This window comes from Humulus lupulus, chromosome 1 (assembly GCF_963169125.1).
Source record: "Humulus lupulus chromosome 1, drHumLupu1.1, whole genome shotgun sequence".
NCBI lineage: Eukaryota > Viridiplantae > Streptophyta > Magnoliopsida > Rosales > Cannabaceae > Humulus > Humulus lupulus.
In genome coordinates this window covers 76,503,026-76,508,338 of record NC_084793.1, presented here as the reverse complement: position 1 = coordinate 76,508,338, position 5,313 = coordinate 76,503,026, and the positions used below count along the sequence as shown (strand labels likewise).

Here is a 5,313-nt window from a genome sequence, read left to right as displayed (position 1 = left end):
TGAGCCAGAAGTTTACTGCAGAAAACCAGAGAGAATATCAGATAAAAACGCCAAGAAGAAATAGAAAAGAGATTCAAGAAAGAAGGAGGCCAACCAAAGAAGCTCAAGCATCATTTTGGATTTGTTTTTCTCTTCTTTCTAAACTCTATTGTATTAATTTCTGAGTTGGCTTTTAACTGAATATTATGGGCTGTTTTGATTATGAATTAATGTATATGAAATCCGCCATGAACTAATTTCTTGGTGGCTTGAATTGTTGATGAACCCTATGTTATAATCTATCCATTTCTTGCACTTTATTTTAGTAAAATCTCCCTTGATCATTCAAGTGTGCTTAAATTGATTTCTTGTTGTTGTTTGGCCAGCAATGGCAAGTTATTTTAATTATATTTAATGCTGGAAAGGTTGAATGTAATAGGAAGAACTTGGACGACACAAGTCATAATCTAAGTTAGGTTATGTTAGTAATTAATATAGGGATATGTTAATTACCTTGTGTAACATATGAGAAGTGAACTGTGATTGCATTCTTAAATCTGATTTTGCATAGGAATATGTTTAATTAGGTATAAGAATTAAGGTCATAAGATTTGGGAAAGTTTTATGCATGTTAAATGAACTTTTTGTTATCCTGGGAGTTTTGCTAGAAAACTGCTGCAGCAATACGTTCGCAATGTGTTCAGGAAAAATAATATAGGGGGATTCAATGATTCAAGTCCATTTTAAAATTTATATATTTCTCTCAAGGTTCTTGTTCAGTTTACTTTGAGTAATTTTACTTTCTTTTTATTGGGTTAATTTGGAAAATCAAAGACATTCAAATTGGTCACTAGTGTAATTGTTTAGTAATTAATTTTTGCATTTAGTTTTAATTTGCAATCCCTGTGGAGACGATCTTGAATACTTACTACTTTATTACTTGTTTTGTGACTGTGTACACTTGCACATTTTAATTGAATCAATTTACACAACAAGTTTTTGGCGCCGTTGCCGGGGATTGAAATTAAAAGTTTGTGTATTATTAATTACTGTGCAATTGGTTTTCTTGTTTATTACTAATCTTGTTGCTGGATTTTATACTTGGCGGTGTGATTTCGTTGTAGGAATGAGCAGCAAGATCTTGAACTAGCCCCTATTGACCCTAAGATTGAGCGTACATTTCGAAGAAGAAGAAGGGAACAAAGGGCTCAAAATAACTGTGATATGGCTCAAGAAGGAAGGGAACAAAGGGCTCAAAATAACAGTGATATGGCTCAAGAAGGTAATAGAGCTGGTGATATGAGAGCTCAACCTATGTTTGATGCGGCTGTAGGAGATGCTAATGATGCAGCCAATGCTTTGAATGCCGCTAATGCAATCATTATGGCTGATGATAGAGAAAGAGCCATAAGGGAGTACGCTGCCCCAATGTTTAATGAGCTTAATCCTGGCATTGTTAAGCCAGAAATTCAAGCGGCACAATTTGAGCTAAAGCTTGTGATGTTCCAAATGTTACAAACAGTGGGTCAATTTAGTGGGCTGCCTACAGAGGATCCTCACCTCCATCTGCGTTCATTCTTAGAAGTGAGTGATTCTTTCAAGTTGCAAGGCGTTACTGAAGAAGCCTTGAGGTTGAAATTATTCCCTTTCTCTTTAAGGGATAGAGCTAGAGCTTGGCTCAACACACTTCCTTCAGACTCGGTGACTACATGGAATGAGTTGGCAGAGAAGTTTCTGATGAAGTATTTTCCTCCAACGAAAAATGCTAAGTTCCGGAATGAAATTATTTCTTTTCAACAGTTGGAGGATGAATCTGTATGTGATGCTTGGGAGAGGTTCAAGGAGTTACTTAGAAAATGCCCGCATCATGGCATTCCGCATTGTATTCAAATGGAGACTTTTTATAATGGTCTCAATGCCTCTACACGCATGGTATTGGATGCTTCAGCCAATGGGGCTATTCTCTCTAAATCCTACAATGAAGCTTATGAGATTTTGGAGCGGATTGCCAACAACAACTATCAATGGTCTAATGCTAGAGCCCCAACGGGAAGGAAAGTGGCTGGAATTCATGAGGTAGATGCTTTGACTGCTTTGACCGTGCAAGTTTCATCGATGACCAACCTCTTAAAGACTATGAGTATGGGAGGTAACTTACAATCAGCTTCTATGGGCCAAGTGGCAGATGTTTCTTGTGTTTATTGTGTAGATGGGCACGCATTTGACAGCTGTCCATCAAATCCTGCATCAGTTTGTTACTTGGGGAATCAAAATGTGAGCCGTAATAACCCATATTCTCACTCTTACAATCCGGGTTGGAGGAACCATCTGAACTTCTCATGGGGGGGTCAAGGAGCTACATCAAGCGGAGTACCAATGCAAAACAAGCCTACATATCCACCGGGGTTTTCTCAACAACAACAAAGAGCTCCACCACCTCATCCTCAAGTGTCTCAATCAAGCTCTTTGGAGAGTTTAATGAAGGAATACATGGCCAAGAACGATAATGTAATTCAGAGTCAAGCGGCATCCTTGAGGAATCTAGAAACTCAGCTGGGGCAGCTTGCTAATGAGCTAAGGAATAGACCACAAGGCACTTTGCCTAGTGATACAGAAAATCCAAGAAAAGATGGCAAGGAGCATTACAAGGCGGTTACCTTGAGAAGTGGAAAAAATGTGGAATTTACTGAGGATAATTGTGCTAGAAACAGCGAGCCCACTTCAATCCAAAGCAGTGGGGACAAAGGAGACAAAGCTGTGAAATCAAAAAAATTAAATGCTAATCATGAAGCAATTGCTGCAGCAATTCCTCCGCAAAATGCTACAGGAGAGCCTACAAGCAAGCCACCTCCACCATTTCCTCAACGATTCAAAAAGCAACAGCAGGATGGTCAATTCAGGAAATTTTTGGATGTTTTAAAGCAGCTCCATATCAACATTCCCTTGGTAGAAGCATTGGAGCAAATGCCAACTTATGTGAAGTTCTTGAAAGATATTTTGACAAAGAAGAGGAGGCTTGGTGAGTTTGAAACAGTTGCTTTGACGGAGGGTTGTAGTGCAATGTTAAAAATCAAGATTCCTCCTAAATTGAAAGATCTGGGCAGCTTTACAATTCCATGTTCAATTGGTGGAGGAGATGTGGGAAGAGCTCTATGTGACTTAGGTGCTAGTATTAATCTAATGCCTATGTCAATTTTCAAAAAGCTAGGCATTGGGGAAGCTAGACCAACCACAGTTACTTTGCAATTGGCGGACTATTCTATGGCTCATCCGGAAGGAAAAATTGAAGATGTTCTAGTGCAAGTTGACAAGTTCATCTTTCCGGCCGACTTCATTATTCTTGATTATGAAGCGAATAGAGATGTACCAATCATTTTGGGGAGGCCATTTCTTGCTACCGGGAGGACTTTGATTGATGTGAAAAATGGAGAACTTACCATGAGGGTAAATGATCAACAAGTGACTTTTAGTGTTTTCAAAGCTATGAAATTTTCGGATGACATAGAAGAGTGCTCTAGATTGAGCGTAATTGAGACACTTGTTGCTTAAACTTTTCAAAAAGAGATTAGCAAGGCTGATTTGGGTGTGAATGTCTTTGAAGATGATGAAGAAATTAGCAAAGAGGAGGAATCTCAAGTCATATGGATAGAATCCAACAAACCAGCCATGAAATTCAACAAGCCATTCGAGTCTTTAAACCTGTCCGAAGGGAATTTCAAACCTCCAAAGCCTTCCATTCAAGAACCACCGAAGCTAGAGTTGAAACCCTTGCCAAGTCACTTGAAATATTCCTATTTGGGGGAAAATGAAACGCTGCCAGTCATTATTTCAGCATTGTTGGGAGCTGAAGCTGAAAGTTTGTTGCTAGAGGTGTTGAAAGAGCATAAGAAAGCAATTGGTTGGACTATGGCTGACATAGAAGGCATTAGCCCAAAAATTTGCATGCACAAGATACTATTGGAGGCTGGCTGTAACAACTCCATTGAGCAGTAGCGAAGGTTGAATCCTATCATGAAGGAAGTGGTTCGAAAAGAAGTTATAAAGTGGCTGGATTATGGTATTGTATACCCGATTTCAGATAGTTCATGGGTCAGCCCGGTTCAATGTGTTCCTAAGAAAGGAGGAGTTACGGTGGTGGCCAATGACAACAATGAGTTGATTCCGACGAGAACGGTGACTGGTTGGAGAGTTTGCATGGATTATCGGAAGCTAAACAATGCCACTCGGAAGGATCACTTCCCGCTGCCATTCATTGATCAAATGCTTGATCGGTTGGCGGGAAAAGAGTTTTATTGCTTTCTTGATGGATACTCGGGCTATAATCAGATCTCTATTGCTCCGGAAGACCAAGAAAAGACAACCTTTACTTGCCCATATGGCACCTTTGCCTTTCGAAGGATGCCATTTGGCTTGTGCAATGCTCCCGCTACCTTCCAACGATGTATGATGGCAATCTTCTCCGACATGGTAGAAAAGACTCTAGAAATTTTTATGGATGACTTTTCCATCTTTGGTGAGCCATTTAATGATTGTTTGGCTAATTTAGAGAAAGTGTTGACAAGGTGCGAGGAGACAAACTTGGTGTTGAATTGGGAGAAATGCCATTTTATGGTAAAAGAGGGCATTGTTTTGGGCCACAAAGTCTCTCACAAGGGTATTGAGGTGGATAAGGAAAAGTTGGAAGTTATTGAAAAGCTACCACCTCCTACCACGGTCAAGGGTATTAGAAGCTTTTTGGGGCATGCGGGGTTCTATAGAAGATTCATCAAGGAATTTTCAAAGATTTCAAAGCCTCTTTGTTCGTTGTTGGAGCAAAACCGCCCATTTGAGTTCACCAAGGAGTGCCATGATGCGTTTTTGAATTTGAAAAAGGCTTTGGTTACTGCCCCAATCATTGTAGCTCCGGATTGGTCTTTGCCTTTCGAATTGATGTGTGATGCTAGTGATTTTGCCATTGGTGCAGTACTTGGGCAGTGAAGAGAGAAGATTTTTCACTCCATCTATTATGCAAGTAAGACACTCATTGATGCTCACATCCATTACTCAACCACCGAGAAAGAGCTGCTGGTCGTGGTCTTTGCTTTTGATAAATTCAGGTCTTATCTTGTGGGAACAAAGGTGATAGTATACACCGATCATTCAGCCATCAAATATTTAATTGCCAAGAAGGATGCTAAACTGAGACTTATTCGTTGGGTTCTTCTTCTTCAAGAATTTGACTTAGAAATTCGAGATAGAAGAGGAAGGGAGAATCAAGTGGCTGTTCACTTATCTCGGCTTGAAGCAGGCTGTAACAAGCAAGATGAAGTGCAAATTCAAGAGAATTTTCCTAAC

At 39.8% G+C, this 5,313-nt stretch overlaps 1 non-coding gene across 1 annotated transcript; it reads right to left on the bottom strand.

Annotated features, from left to right (window-relative positions):
• Nucleotides 1-1,746: 1,746 nt before the first annotated feature.
• Nucleotides 1,747-1,853, bottom strand: LOC133813412 (small nucleolar RNA R71). Its single transcript, XR_009884424.1, has one exon. It is a non-coding gene; the product is annotated as a small nucleolar RNA R71 (small nucleolar RNA).
• Between the last annotated feature and the right edge of the window lie 3,460 nt (nucleotides 1,854-5,313).